The sequence below is a fragment of the Polypterus senegalus genome, chromosome 5 (genome assembly GCF_016835505.1).
Source record: "Polypterus senegalus isolate Bchr_013 chromosome 5, ASM1683550v1, whole genome shotgun sequence".
In the NCBI taxonomy this organism is placed as follows: Eukaryota; Metazoa; Chordata; class Cladistia; order Polypteriformes; family Polypteridae; genus Polypterus; species Polypterus senegalus.
This window is the reverse complement of record NC_053158.1, coordinates 45946337-45960275: the sequence shown is the minus strand read 5'-3', so window position 1 is coordinate 45960275 and position 13939 is coordinate 45946337. Positions and strand designations below refer to the sequence as shown.

The following is a 13939-nucleotide window of genomic DNA, read 5'->3' as shown; positions in this document are numbered from 1 at the left end:
GTACTCCTCCCACCACCCATAACGCCCGAAGTGAGGTCAGCAGCGCACCATCCCCACCATATACGGTGTTGACACTGCACTGCTTCCCTCCTGAGACGCCGGACGGTGGACCAGAATCTCCTCGGCCGTCCAAAGTCGCTCTCCATGGCTCTCCAAACTCCTCCCATGCCCGAAGTTTTGCCTCAGCAACAACGAAGCCGCTCCGCTTGGCCTGCCGGTACCTATCAGCTGCCTCCAGAGACCCACAGGACAAAAAGTCCTATAGGACTCCTTCTTCAGCTTGACGGCATCCCTCACCGGTGTCCACCAACGGGTTCGGGATTGCCGCCACGACAGGCACCACCACCTTGCGGCCACAGCTCCGTCAGCCGCCTCAACAATAGAGGCACGGAACATGGCCCATTCGACTCAATGTCCCCACCTCCCTCGGGGCGTGGTTGAAGTTCTGCCGGAGGTGGGAGTTGAAGCTACTTCTGACAGGGGACTCTGCCAGCCGCTCCCAGCAGACCCTCACAACACGCTTGGGCCTACCAGGTCTGACCGCATCTTCCCCACCATCGAAGCCAACTCACCACCAGGTGGTGATCAGTTGACAGCTCCGCCCCTCTCTTCACCCGAAAGTGTCCAAGACATATGGCCGCAAGTCCACGACACGACCACAAAGTCGATCATCGACCTGAGGCCTAGGGTGTCCTGGTGCCAAGTGCACATATGAACACCCTTATGCTTGAACATGGTGTTCGTATGGACAATCCATGACGAGCACAGAAGTCCAATAACAAAACACCGCCGGGTTCAGATCGGGGCCATTCCTCCCAATCACGCCTTCCAGGTCTCACTGTCATTGCCCACGTGAGCATTGAAGTCTCCCAGCAAAACGAGGGAATCCCCAGAAGGTATGCCCTCTAGCAACCCTCCAGAGACTCCAAAAGGGTGGATACTCCAAACTGCTGTTCGCGCATATGCACAAACAACAGTCAGGACCCTTCCCCCCCACCTGAAGGCGGAGGGATGCCACCCTCTCGTCCACCGGGGTAAACCCCAATGCACAGGCTCCAAGTCGGGGCAATAAGTATGCCCACACCTGCTCGGCGCCTCTCACCGGGGGCAACTCCAGAGTGGTAGAGAGTCCAGCCCCTCTCAAGGAGATTGGTTCCAGAGTCCAAGCTGTGCGTCTATATCTAGCCGGAACCTCTCGACCTCGCGCACTAGCTCATGCTCCTTCCCCTTCAGAGAGGTGACATTCCACGTCCCAAGAGCCAGTTTCTGTAGCCGAGGATCAGACCGCCAAGTCCCCGCCCGCCACCACCCAACTCACACTGCACCCAACCTCCTTGGCCCCTCCCATAGGTGGTGAGCCCATGGGGAGGAGGACCCACATTACCTCTTCGGGCTGTGCCTCGCCGAGCCCCATGGGTGCAGGCCCGCCACCAGGCGCCGCCATCGAGCCCCACCTCCAGGCCTGGCTCCAGAGGGGGCCCGTGACCCAGGTCCGGCAAGGGAAAACGCGTCCAAAGTTTTTTCTTCATTGGAGGTTTGTTGAACCGCTCTTTGTCTCATCCCTCACCTAGGACCAGTTTGCCTTGGTGGTTCTACCAGGCATAAAGCCCCGGACAACATAGCTCCTAGGATCATTGGGACACGCAAACCCCTCCACCACGATAAGGTGACGGTTCAAGGAGGAGATAAGTAATAAGTAAACCTTGAAAAAAATTGTTTATGGAATAATGCTATCCTTCTGTTTCCAGCTCCTCATTCAAATATAGTCTAAACTCCTACCCTTTGACTGTTATATAAATAATACTGCAATGTGTATTATCCAACCAAAGGATATTTCTGTCCACCTATTTTATTAGTCTGTTGGTGTTTTTGTACTGTTTCTGTCACGAACTGTACCAGAAATTTATTGGAATTAAATTGTTTCTTGGCTTGTTAGTGATTCTTGGTTGGAATATGGTTAAGAAACAAAAGTATAAAATACTTTTTTTATTTGTTTAAATTGCAACACTTGTTGCTTTATACTATGGACCTCTGTGATTGGTCCTACAATACCTCATTTTTATTCTTCCTGAAAGTGACATTGATTTTTTTTGTCTCATCTTATCTGTAGATTAATTCCCATTTTGACAGAACTGGCAGACAATTTTTAAACAGATAATTTTAAAAAAATATGTTCTTTTTGTAAAAACATTTAAGCTTATGTGATTCTTATTTTGTGTTATCTGAAACTGCTGTGAAATATTGCTTGTTAAACCTATTTTTATAACTTTATTCACACATGATCACACAGTAAATAACAATCCATAAAATCAAATCAAACTAACAAAACCAAAATTCATCCCCCGCCCAAAAGAAAGAGAGGAGAGCCAGCCATCAAAGCAAATCTTGGAAGCAGCAAGGAAGGAAGAGTATCCTTTTCCCCAATATAGAAGATTATTCTAAAATGTTATTGATTAGATCCTGACATATTTAAAAAATAAAAGTTTTGGACAGATCCTCTGAGTGAGAATTTGTCTTTTTCCAATTTCAAATAGTATAGGGTATAAGTTACCCACTGACTTGAAGGTGGTGGGTTGGGATTCTTCCATTTGAGCAAGATAAGTCTGTGTCCTAGTAATGAGGACAATTATGGTTTCTTTCTCCTTCTCCACTTTAAGCCCATCTGGGAGTACACCAAACACAGCTGTTAATGTGTTAGGAGTGACTGTGACATCAAGGCTATCTGATAGGCAATCAATGATTTTGTCCAAAACCATGTTAATTTGGTGCACACCCAAAACATATGGCCCAGTGTGGCTGAACCTAGATTGCAACATTCACAAGTTGAATTGTTTTAGTCACGATCAAATGTACTTAATAGAAAATTGAATAATTGAGTGCTTCGTGCATATGGATCTAGAATGTATTCTGTACATGGCTGCCTTCCACTCCTTTTCTGAAATGTTAAGTGAAAGATCAATTCCCTAATTGTGCCCTGAGATCTTTGAAAGGAAGGGATTTTTAATTTTAATAAATTGTGGAGATGCTATGTGAGTCTTCGACTGATCAGTATTTCTTCTGGAACAGAAATAGGTGGAAGGTGAGGAAAATTGAGTAGATCCAGTTTAGCAAAGTTTCTAGCTTGAAAGTAGTGGAAAAATTGTGTTGATGAGAAATTAAATTTGAAGCTTAATTGCTCGTAGGATGCAAAAGCATTATCGATGCACAAGTCTCTAAATGTTTAATCCCAGACATTTCCCAATATACCATGCATGTTTGAGAGGATGGAAAAGATTGGTTGTCATGTAGGGGTGCAACAGATTAGTGCTTCTCTGTCTGAAAGTGGTACCTACATTGATTCCATATTCTGGATGAGTGAAGGGCAATTGGATTATTAGTGTATTGATGATAGTTTGTATTTACTGGAGCACAGTGTAGGGAATATAAAGAAGTATTGCAAGATTTTAATTCTATTGTAGACCAGGCTTGTGTACTGTATATTCATAGATTTGTGTCTGTGTCCAGGGGTCTCATGCATAAATGGTGCGTACGCTCGTTTCCACGCTCACATTGCGATGTATAAAAACTAAACTTGGCGTAAAGCCATGCACATTCTCACGCCTTGGTTTTGCAAACTGGTGGCACCCATCATTAAAGCAGTGCTATGGTCCCTGTGTAGTTTCCGTTTATTTTTTAGATTCACATCCTTGACACAGCTTTATCAAATACACTGAAATTAACCGCATATCTTTTATTAGTTTAAGGCATCTGATTGCAGTCAACCTGGAACAACATAATGCTTCACAGAATGGCCAAATTATTCCAAATACCATAGATGCTTTAGCGTTGTTACTCTCATTGTACCACTCAGAATATTTTAACCAACTGTATCTGAATGTTGAATCACAGCTGTACAGCAGCTGATCAGAATGAAGATTATCTGGATACAGTGTCTAGCACACATTGCCTCAGCCATGCATACAGTCTATTTGAACTTCTCCCATAAGGCAAATGCTTCAGAGCCTTTCCTGTAGAAACCTCGTGGTTCAGAAACAGTTTCATCCTATAAATGCGCTCAATCAGTCCATCAAGTGCTCCTGGTAGAACTGTTTGTACTTATAAACATAATTACCTCACTGTAAATTTGCACTACAGTTGTAATATTGCACAACCTGAGTCACTTATGCTTTCATATTGTATATTTTTCATTGGTTTTATCATATTACTAGCAGAATACCCGCGCTTCGCAGTGGATAAGTAGTGTGTTAAAGAAGTTATGAAAAAGAAAAGGAAATATTGTAAAAATAACGTAAGATGATTGTTAATGTAATTGTAAAGGAAACATTTTAATAATAACGTAACATGATTGACAATGTAATCGTTTTGTCATTGTCATGAGTGTTGCTGGCATATATATATATATATATATATATATATATATATATATATCTATACTAATAAAAGGCAAAGCCCTCACTCACTCACTGACTGACTCATCACTAATTCTCCAACTTCCCGTGTAGGTAGAAGGCTGAAATTTGGCAGGCTCATTCCTTACAGCTTACTTACAAAAGTTGGGCAGGTTTCATTTTAAAATTCTACGCCTAATGGTCATAACTGGAAGGTATTTTTCTCCATTAACTGTAATGGAGTTGAGCTGGAATGACGTGGGGGGGCGGAGTTTCGTGTGACATCATTACGCCTCTCACGTAATCACGTGAACTGACTGTCAACGTAGTGCGTAGAAAACCAGGAAGACCTCCAAAAAGCGCTTAAGAAAACATGCATTATATAATTGAGAAGGCAGCGAAACAATAAGAAGCGAGCGAGTGACATATACTACCATATACATGAGTGCTGCTACCTCGGAAAGAAAGCAAGGTGTAAACCTAAACTTTAAATTAAGTTCATAGACAGGCTGCCGCTGGCGTTTCTCATGCCCACAGGTAATGCGGGATACAAGTTTAATGAGAGGACGAGGATATAAACGAGTTTTGATCACTTTGTAACTAAGTTAAAATTGCAGGTGAAGGGTGTGCTTATGCAAATTCCAGAGACTGTGTTTGTGGGGTTGACAGTTAAGGCGGGTGGGGGAGTCACGTCATCATCTCCCCTCCCATTTACCTCATTTCGGTCTGAGCTGAGCTCCGCCGTCTTTTGAAGCAACTTTGTCTTTTTCTTAGCACAAGCACAGCTGAGAAGTTTCGGTGCATGTGCTCCGTAACGCGTTAAAAAATAATGCATTTAATCACACTTTGCATTACAAGCAAAGGGGAACTCTTGTCAATGCATGATTTCCTGGTACACCGATTACTTTGATCAGTGCATCCCGATTCATTTTACCCTCGCACCACCTTGGTTTGAGAAGAAGTATGAAAAAATATGAGGTTAACACAGAAAAACAGATCACCAATTCAAGCTTTATGAATAATCGATTCGCCATCAATAATTGTTTTGGTAAAGCCATCCTCCTTCCATCTTATAATTTTTCCGCCACTAGCCATGATTAAATGAACGGTAAAAAAGTAAGAGCAAAGCGTGGGTGACTTATTTAGGCAGGCATATATATGACAGCAACACTCATGTTACGTTATTATTAAAATGTTTCCTTTTCTTTTTCATTACTTCTTTAACACACTACTTCTCCGCCAGTAGCGGGTATTTTGATATATATATATATATATATATATATATATATATATAAATATATATTTATATGAATGACCTCCAAAGAGCGCTGAGACTTTTGATATCGTGAACGTGTCTGCAAAAACTGGGGTCTCCTGGCCAGCAAAAGTCGAGCAGCCAGCGCGCGTGCATAGCTGTGCCAGGATTTGAGATGCTGACTGCGCTTCTGCCTTAAGTCAAAGTGAGCACTTTTAATTTTTTTCTTCCTCCCCCTGCGCTATAGCCCAGACAAGTGCAAACACGGGACCCCTTTTCTACACCACGGCAAAATAATATTAAGGCGATTCACACTTTCTTTTGCACGTATACGATTATCAGGTCCTCACCTCGGATTATGAAGACACGCACGCAGTGAAGGACTGACAGTGCCATCACAGCCGATTAATGGCGGGACGTCTCACCAGTCTACACAATTCCCACCGCGACTGTCCCCAAAAGGCGATCATAACGTCAGCGAACACATCTCTCTATACTATATAAAAGAAAAAGGCAACTTTACTTTCTTTACACCTTTTTTCCTTTTATCCCAAACCAAAGCCTTTCTCTCTTAACACTGCAGAGGACACAAAACAAATTTTCTTTAAATGCCGGTAAGGCACATTACCAGAGGCACACATTTGAACGTTTCACATAGAAAATGTAATTTCTATACCACAGCCGTCGTGTAGCCTTTCAAAAGGGATCTACTACCGAGAGATGATCCATATATATTTTAGCTGCTGTTAGTTACTTACCTGTTGTGTTACACAGTCTTTAAAATATAGTTTACCAAACCACTCCAGTAGTGCTCAATGTACCTGTACTTCTTAAAACGTTAATTTTTACTGTTTAATAACTTATAGACTATATTTTATTATTTTTCCCTTGCACTCAGTAACCAAAGCTATACACACACATATAGACACATACAAACATACACACAAGTAGTATATGTATGTAAGTATATATATATATATATATATATATATATATATATATATATATATATATATATATACACACACACACACACACACACACACACACACACACACACACACACACACACACACACACAGCATACATACATATACATACACACATATATATAATTTGTGTGTGTGTATATTTGATGTAGATAGGTATGTATATATATATATATGTAGATATGAAGATATGTATGTGTATATATATGTGTGTATGTATGTATGTGTGTGTGTATATATATGACAGCAGCAATGAAAGCTGTGAGAAAACACTAAAAAGGAGGCGTGTCAGACATTGTGGTACATTTTCTGATGCAGCTACCGAAAACAACTTTGTGACGCTGCCGCCAAATACACAAAACAATTACTTTGACAATCATGTTACATTATTTTTAAAATGTTTCCTTTTCTTTTCATAACTGCTTTAACACATGACATCGCAAGTAAGCACGGGTATTTTGCTATATATATATATATATCTAACAGTGACAAAACAATTACATTGACAATCATGTTACGTTATTTTCAAAATGTTTCCTTTTCTTTCTCTTTCCTTCTTTAACACACTACTTCTCTGCTGCTGGTATATATATATATATATATATATATATAGATTGATAGAGATATATATATATATAGATAGATATGAGAATATATATATATATAGATATATATATATATATATATACTGTATATATATATATATATATATATATATATATATATATATATATATATATATATATATAGAGATATATATATATATAGATAGATAGATATGAGAACAACACTCATATCAATGACAAAACAATTACATTAACAATCATGTTACGTTATTTTTAAAATTTTTCCTTTTCTTTTCGTACCTTCTTTAACACACTACTTCTCTGCAAGCATGCGGTATTCTGCTATATATATATATATATATATATATATATATATATATATATATATATATATATATATATATATATATATATATATATATATATATATATATATATATATATATATATATATATATATATATATATATATATATACATACACATATATACATATATATATATATTGTGCCAAACACCACCCTGACCATCTCATCTTCCTCTGCATAAGCACAGTCCTTCACCCGTGAATATTTAGCGGCAGTGTTTCTATTGGATTGCTGCTGACAGACGGCCTTATATGGGCAGGCACTAATTTACAAACACCAGCGGCAGCCTGTCTATGAACTTAATTTAAAATTTAGGTTTACACCGTGCTTTGTTTCCGAAGTAGCAGCACTCATGAATATGGTTGTATATGTCAGTCGCTCGCTTCTTATTGTTTCGCTGCCTTCTCAATTATATAATGCATGTTTTCTTCAGCGCTTTTGAGCTCTTCCTAGTTTTCGCATACTGCGTTGATAGTCAGTTCACGTGATTACGTGGGAGGCGTGATGACGTCACACGAAACTCCGCCCCCAACGGCCATCCAACTCAACTCCATTACAGTATATGGAGAAAAATAGCTTCCAGTTATTACCATTACGCGTAGAATTTCGAAATGAAACCTGCCCAACTTTTGTAAGTAAGCTGTAAGGAATGAGCCTGCCAAATTTCAGCCTTCTACCTACACGGGAACTTGGAGAATTAGTGATGAGTCAGTCAGTGAGTCAGTCAGTCAGTCAGTGAGGGCTTTGCCTTTTATTAGTATAGATTATTATTATTACTGTTATCATTTTATAGGAAAATAAGTTTATGGAGGATTTGCATATTGATTCTCATTGTACCATACAATAACAATAAATGAATTCAATTCAGTTCAATAGAAGAAAGCGCATATTTACATATGATGATCTAAGTCAATTTAGATTTCTGAGAGCGATCTTCTTGGAGCTGTTGGTATCATTTTTAAGATGAAATGCAGTAAAGTATGTATTTTACATTATACAGATACATTTTTAACTTCATTTAAATATTGTACACTATTAATAATTAAACATCTGGACACAGTGGACAGCGGTTGTGATGAACTGGCGCCCCTTTCATGGATTGTTCCTGCCTCGCGCCTCAATGTTCCTTAAATGTTTTGAAGAACTGGTGTTCTAAGCTTACAGATGGTTTTACATTTATTAAAGAACTTATTGTGTGGCGATTGATTACTTGGAGAAAGAAAAGGAAGCACAGGAACTGGGGGTTAGCACGTTTGAAAGACATAGTACTGCTGCAATAAATTATTTCATCGAGGGTTGCTCATGGTGCAGCAAGCATCTTGCGGGAGGCAGGAGAAATCTCTGGATGCTAGCTCGTCACTACCACTGCGCCACTGTGCCCCATTTTTAATGCATGCTTTAATTAATTTCATCATGAAAATGAAATCAAGTATATATCTTAATATTTAAATTGTTCAGAGAGCTCTAATATCATAACTGTAATGTATTCAGTCGTTTAAGAAGCATGTAATGAACAAAGAAAAACACATAAAATACGAAGCATTTAACATGCTACGTTAGTTATGTTGTGATTTGAGAAACTAGTAAATTAAATGATTTTAAGATGAGGTTTATGACATTCCACTTTAATGACAAAATAAACATGATTAAAGTGGAAATTTCAAAATTAAATTTGATATTTTGGGCTTTTTTCCTCTCTGTCCCTATTTTTTTTTTCTTTTCTATGTACCTTAATAAGCTTCCATATGACACTGAAATGGTGGGATACGACTCGCCTTTTTACTGCACTTTGATATCTGACCACTTCTTTATTTAGGCACTGTGCAACTTTCTAAACTTGAACTTTCGAGTTTCTCCCACACTCTGTGTCACTCGATCAACTTTCTTTTGTTGTTTATACCACTGCTTAAACCAACAAATAGCACATTTTTCCTTTCCTTCACTTGGTATTTGCTTAAATTCTTCTATTTACCCCATGCTTTTGCCATTGTCTTTTCACAGAACGCTGAACTTAAGGGTTATTTATATTGATCTGCATATTCAAAGAGGCTTAATTCTGAGAGGAGATGAGGTTGCATGGCAGGCATGTGCATTATGCATTAGGCCCCAGGTCTTTATGGTGTGTATATTTGTCACCCAGTAAAAACCTGAAAGTTAGTGCCATGCCCCCTTCTGTTTGAGGTCAATATAGAGTCACTCTTTGGATGCAGGGATGTTTCGAATTCCAAATAAATTAAGTTATGATTGAGTCTAATTTCTTAAAAAAAAGATTTGTTAAGAAGCTTGAGAAGGATGCTTATGTTGACAGTGTTGGATTCTCCATGCTAATGTGAGATAGAGGATGGACCATTTATTCACATCTTGTTTACCACAAAATTTTGTTGAAAATGAGCATTATATTTACTTGTGATATTTACCTCTAGATATTTAAACTGATCTGCTAAGATAAATGGGAAGGTGTCCAGGAGTCGTTTGATCCATGCACTTATGTTTGGGTCAAACCCAAATTTATGCAATGTGGTGAAGAGGTAGTCCCATTCGACCACCTCTTCTCAACTCTGCTTGCAACATGAAATGCTTTGACTTCTGCAAATTTATGGTCATTTTGCTATAAGAAAAACTGATAGAAACATAGAAAGCCACCTTTGTAACTTGTCTCAAAAGTGACGCTCATGTTGTGGTTATATATTTTCAGCATAACTACACTACTGTATGTATATATATATATATACAAAATTCAGTCATATGAAAAAGTCTGGGAACCCCTCTTAAATCTTTTGTTTATCATTGGCTGAGCTTTCAAAGTAGCGACTTCCTTTTAATATATGACATGCCTTATGGAAACAGTAGTATTTCAGCAGTGACATTAAGTTTATTGGATTAACAGAAAATATGCAATATGCATCATAACAAAACTAGACAGGTGCATAAATTTGAGCACCCCAACAGAGATATTACATCAATATTTAGTTGAGCTTCCTTATGCAAATATAACAGCCTCTAGACACCCCCTATAGCCTTGGATGAGTGTCTGGATTCTGGATGGAGGTATTTTTGACCATTCTTCCATACAAAATCTCTCCAGTTCAGTTAAATTTGATGGCTGCCGAGCATGGACAGCCTGCTTCAAATCATCCCATAGATTTTTCGATGATGTTCAAGTCAGTGGACTGTGACAGCCATTCCAGATCATTGTATTTCTCCTTCTGCATGAATGCCTTTGCAGATTTCGATCTGTGTTTTGGGCCATCGTCTCATTGGAATATCCAACCCCTGCGTAACTTCAACTTTCTGAATGATGCTTGAACATTATCCTGATGAATTTGTTGATATGGGGTTGAATTCATCCGACCCTCGACTTTAACAAGGACCCCAGTCCTTGAACTAGCCACACAGCCCCACAGCATGATGGAACCTCCACCAAATTTGACAGTAGGTAGCAGGTGTTTTTCTTGGAATGCAGTGTTCTTCTTCCGCCAAGCAAAGTGCTTTTTTGTTTTGACCAAATAACTCAATTTTTATTTCATCAGTCCAAAGCACTTTGTTCCAAAAATAATCTGGCTTGTCTAAATGAGCATTTGCATACAGTAAGCGACTTTGTTGTGGCGTGAGTGCAGAAAGGGCTTCTTTCTCATCACCCTGCAATAAAGATATTCTTTGTGCAGATTGCGCTGAATTGTAGCACGATGTATAGATACACCATCTGCAGCAAGATGTTCTTGCAGGTCTTTGGCGATGATCTGTGCGTTGTCTGTAATCATTCTCACAATCCTGTGCGTATTCCGCTCCTACATTTTTTTTGGCCTGCCAGACCTAGGTTTAACAGCAACTTTGCCTGTGGCCTCCCATTTCCTGATTACATTCCTTACAGTTGAAACTGACAGTTGAAACCTCTGAGATAGCTTTTTGTAGTTTTCCCCTAAACCATGATACTGAACAATCTTTGTTTTCAGATCTTTTGAGAGTTGCTCTGAGGATCCCATGCTGTCACTCTTCAGAGGAGAGTCAAAGGGAAGACCACCTTAAATACCTTTTCTCATGATTGGACACATCTGTCTATGAAGTTCAAGGCTTAACAAACTAATCCAACCAATTTGGTGTTGCAAGTAATCAGTGTTGAGCAGTTGCATGCATTCAAATCAGCAAAATGGGTACCCAAATTGTTGCACAGACAGTTTTTCACATTTGTTTTAATTTCAAACAACTAAATACTGCTTCACTAAAAATCTTTGTTCGGAAAACAGCCCAGTACTCAGATGTTCCTAGGAAATGAAAGACATAACACTGTTATCTTTTTTGTTGAAAGTAGAGTAAATTATTATGCAGGCTGAGAAGGGTTCTCAAACCTTTTCATGAGACTGTATGTTTATATTTAATATAATTATATATAATACGCTGTCCCCAGCGGCTCCACCTGCATAGTAGTGAAACAGGACAAACTGTAAAAATCAATAAGCACATAATTATTGCTAGCTAAGCAGAGGCAAGGTGTGCTCCCACACGTCGCGAGAGGTACACTGACTCGAATGGAAGCTGGCGTGTGAGTGAGGAGGGCCCCGTCCGGCTCCCCACTCCTGACATCACAGTTCTTCCTCTCCTCAGCCCGCAGCCTCTGTCTCGGATTAGCGTGAATAAATCACTCCTGCAAGCAAACTATGATACTTATTGCGATGTCAACCAGAATGTTGAAGCAAATTATAGGAAAAAACCTGATCTCAATCCGTTAAGTAGTTCTCACATAAAAAGCAGACAGACAGACTTTGATTTTTTTATATATATACTAGGCATTAAGCCCGTTACAGTAACAGGGGCTAGAACAGTATTGCATAAACATTATTAGGAACAGTCTATATTAAATGGCAAGGAACCTTGACCTCATTCTGTTTGTTGTCTTAATTTTTTTATTAAAAATATTTTTGCAAGAAGCCTAAAGTAAAATAATATTAAAAATAAAATAGAAACGTATATGACAATACAGTAAGTATAAGTAATATTGCCTTAGTGTAAAACTTTATAACAATATGTAATACACAATATCTGAGGAAATTTAGGAAAATGTTTTTATTTTTTTACCTCAGGAAATTTTTCAATAAAATTTCATTGTAGACATTTTTTGTAAACACTCTTGTTCAGGACCATCTACAACGTTGACAACAACATCTGTAAAACTTCTAACTCTTGATAATGAAACATATAACTGACCGTGGCTGAATACTGGTTCTGGCAAGTAAATGGCAACTTTTTCTAAGGTTTGCCCTTGAGCTTTATTAATTGTTATGGCAAAGGCTAATGTAACTGGAAATTGTCGCCTTCTTATGGTAAAGGGTAAATTAGTAGAGGATAGAGCCAAATCAATACGGGGAATATTCTGACGCTCATTTTCATTTTTACAATTGATCTATTTGCTCGTATTTTTCTTTGTCTTTCAGCCTTTCTTTTGTTGATGTTTACTTGCTAAGCTGACCGTTCTTCCAGGAGATGTTGCTTATATACGATTTGAGTGTCTGAGTCTTTTGTCCTACTTGACGTGTCCTTTTTTTTTTTGGGTGGCATGTTGTCAGTAGATAGTTAGTTAGTAAACATGCACGGGGCAGTATGTGTGGCGTCTCCCCAGCAATGGATTTTATGTGCGCGGCCGCGACTACCCAATCAGCACTCTCCCCAGCAATGCAGTCCTTTATTTGCTTATCATGTGCGGCCGCAGCTACGCCATTCACTCTGTGCCCAGCTCCCAGTGTGTGTGCGTCCATGGTCTCCCCAGCAATGATGTCCTTTATTTGCTGATCATGCGCGGCCATGGCTACGCCATTCACTGTGTGCTCAACTTCCAGTGTGTGTGCGTCCACGATGCCGGTCGCGCATGTCGCACCGAGCCTCGCGCATGCGCACTTCACCAAAAGACACACACACATGGACACCTGGACGCACACAGGGGTTTTATTAAAGAGGATGATATAGATGATGTGTGTCATGGCCAAAACCCGAAATCGGCCAAAGCAGGAAGTGTCTGGCCAAATCAGGAAATGGCCAATGTAGCTGTAAATTGACTGGCCAATGTCTGATCTATTCCTCGAATCTGGGATTTGGCCAGCCAGTTTGCAAAATGGCATGGGGCGATCGGCCAAAGTCGGAAGAAAAAAAGGTATGAGTAGCAATTTGTTGCGCACTTAGTAGTGCAATTGCATCAAGTGTTGTCTTGGCGGCTCTTGTTCAGAAAGCAGACGCCACTTGGTTGTTTCACAATAATTAAGTTTAGGTATATAAGTACAGTTGTGCGTGAAAGTTTGTGAACCCTTTAGAATTTTGTATATTTCTGCATAAATATGACCTAAAACATTTTCACTGATGTCCTAAAAGTAGATGAAGAGAAACC

At 39.3% G+C, this 13939-nt stretch overlaps 1 protein-coding gene across 3 annotated transcripts in view; it reads left to right on the top strand.

Moving 5' to 3' along the window:
• unm_hu7910 (un-named hu7910) overlaps window positions 1–13939 on the top strand; it is a 143132-nt gene that overhangs the window by 121563 nt on the left and 7630 nt on the right. The window lies entirely within an intron of this gene.